The sequence below is a fragment of the Chrysochloris asiatica genome, unplaced genomic scaffold (genome assembly GCF_000296735.1).
Source record: "Chrysochloris asiatica unplaced genomic scaffold, ChrAsi1.0 scaffold00265, whole genome shotgun sequence".
Taxonomy (NCBI): domain Eukaryota; kingdom Metazoa; phylum Chordata; class Mammalia; order Afrosoricida; family Chrysochloridae; genus Chrysochloris; species Chrysochloris asiatica.
In genome coordinates this window covers 2,577,304-2,580,178 of record NW_006408783.1, presented here as the reverse complement: position 1 = coordinate 2,580,178, position 2,875 = coordinate 2,577,304, and the positions used below count along the sequence as shown (strand labels likewise).

General features: G+C 42.2%; 1 pseudogene; it reads left to right on the top strand.

Moving 5' to 3' along the window:
- The first annotated feature begins 1,616 nt into the window (after window positions 1–1,616).
- On the top strand, window positions 1,617–2,508 carry LOC102831312 (annotated as a pseudogene).
- Window positions 2,509–2,875: the final 367 nt, after the last annotated feature.

Here is a 2,875-nt window from a genome sequence, read left to right as displayed (position 1 = left end):
CTGTGAACCCGGGTGGAGACCTGGTTGGCCAGCAGTGTGGCAAGACCTGGGGACTTTTGGGCCCAGAGTCAGTGACATAGCCACAAAGGACTAGAGTGGAAAGTGAAGTGTCCAGCTGATAAGAAGAGAGAGCATATGCACAAGAACACCCATACATGCAGATAATACCCACTTGACCTGGCTTCAAAGACTGGATGATCAAAGCTCAACCAGAAGAACATAGAAGAAGAAAAAAAAAAAACAAAAAAGAGTAATCTGATAGAATTTGATGAACTTGACCTACACCTATGGATGCAGTAGCGCAAAAGAGGAAACAAATCCTTACAGCAAGGATCATTCCCACCACCTCCACACACAGAGTAGAGAGGGATGGGCAACTTGGACATTGGCTACCCAAAATCGAGGTGGGGGTCGGGGTAGCTACAAAGGCAAGACATGACTGGCTTACAAGTTTTCAAGAGGGAACCTAGATCCAGAGGGCGTGGGGGAAGGTAGAATCTCCAGTGAGTAGTATACAATCTGTCTGGGCAGGGCTGATGAAATGAAATGCAGATAGGTCTCTTGTAATTGTTGAAGGCCTCCTATAAAAGGGATTGTTTCAGTCTTGGCAGTAATGTTGGATAACAATAGTGAATCATTGTTATCAGGACTGCTTGTGAGGGTTGGAAACATAAAGGTAGACGTTTTATAGCAAGGAGGGGAGTGATCAACATTTCAGTCTAGGAGCAAAGGTCCCTGGGACCATCAATGGAGAAGAGCAGAGAATGGAACCCTACCCAGAGAAGCTGTGACACCAGAGACGGAGGCAGAGATGATGACGTGGAGAGATGGAGTGGCTGGGGACTTCAGATCCAGAGAGGGAGAGGGGCTGTGTGCTGATGACCGGGGGGCAGGCTTGTAGTGTATACTCTTTGGTTGGTTGATGAGGCACGGAGGAGATTGTAACCATAGCAATGAAACGATATATGAAAGAATGAATGTAAAACTAATGTTCTTTCATGTAAACTATCACATAATTCACAATAAAACATTTTTTTAAAGGAAAAAAAAAAAGCAGAGGACATGAACAAATTTGTCACCAAAGAAGACATTCAGAGGTTCAACAAATGCATAAGTAAATGTTGCCATCATTAACCTTTGTTATAGTTATGTGCTGTTGAGTTAGTTCTGACTCATGGTGATCCTATCCACAACAGAATGACACACTGCCTGGTCCTACAACATCCTGAGCTCATTGTTGCTGCCACTATGTCAATCTATCTTGTTGGGGGGTCTTCCTATTTTTGGATGACCCTCCATTTTACTAAGCTTGATGTCCTCCAGGAACTAGTCTCTCCTGAGAATATGTCTGAAGTGTGAAAGACAAAGTTTCTTTATCCCAGCTTCTAAAGGGCATTCTGGCTATACTTCTTCCAAGACAGATTTGTTTGTTCTTCTAGAAATCCATGGCATTCTTAAATGCATTGCTTCTGTGGTCTTTCTTATTCATTGCCCATATTTCAAATGCATATGAAGCATTGAAAATACATTAACTTGGAAGGTGCGGGCAGCGTTGGTTTGAAGAAGACCTTCAGCGTTGCCCTGACGGAGCGGAGACAGGCCCTCTGGTTGGAGATATGTATAATACACCGACTTACTGTGACCGAGGAAAGGCTGTCAAGGATGTCTTTGACAAAGGATATGGGTTTGGCATGGTCAAAATTGACCTGAGGACAATGTCTTGCAGCGGAGTGGAATTTTCTACTTCTGGTCAGACTTCCACACACTGATACAGGGAAAGCATCAGGCAACCTAGAGCCCAAATAGAAAGTCTGTACCTATGGACTTACTTTCACCCGACAGAAATCTCTTCGGAAAATAATTTGGCTGAAGGGTTGAAACTGACTCTTGATAACATATTTGTACCAAACACAGGAAGAAGAGTGGGAAGTTGAAGGCCTCCTATAAACGGGATTGTTTCAGTCTTGGCAGTAATGTTGATATAGATTTTTCTGGACCATCCAACTATGGCTGGGATGTATTGGCCTTTAAAGGTTGGCTTTCTGTCTGTCAGATGAGTTTTGACACAGCCAAATCCAAACTGTCACAGAATAATTTCACCCTGGGTTATAAGGCTGCAGACTTCCAGCTGCACACTCATGTGAATGATGGCACTGAGTTTGGGGTTCTATCTACCAAAAGGTTAATGAGAAGATTGAAACCTCAATAAACGTTGCTTGGATGGCTGGTAATAACAACACCCATTTTGACATTGCTGCTAAATAAAAACCGGATTGTAGAACTTCTCTCTCTGCTAAAGTAAATAACGCCAGCCCGATTGGACTTGGTTATACTCAGACACTTTGACCAGGAGTCAAACTGACCCTGTCAGCTTCCATTGATGGAAAGAAAGTCAATGTAGGAGGTCACAAGGTTGGGCTGAGATTTGAGCTTAATATAGTTTTGAGTAAAACATCAGATTTGGCCCTGGAGGTGAAGACAAATGAACCCATTATGTTTTGGTCTTAAAGTTCTTCTGTGAAATTTCAAAAGTATAAACTTTTTATTCTTCCACAGAATTGTACTCCTCTCCACACTGGAGTCTAGAAATTGCAAGTCCATCCTAAGAGAGGTACTTGAAGGCATGCGTGGAAGTTGTCATGTTTGTGCCACATTTCGGTTCAGTTCATCAGTGTTATTTTAAGTGTGTTCCTCAATGACAGTGTAGTGTCTTATTATAAAGAAAATGACTCAATCTTCCAGTTTGTACATCATGTCCTGCATGTCCCACAACACTTTTTCATGACCTTTTAATATATTGGTCTGTGCTATAGTGAAATCTTTGGGTTTTGCATCAGAGTAAAATAAATCCATCACATTTGGAACATAAAAAAAA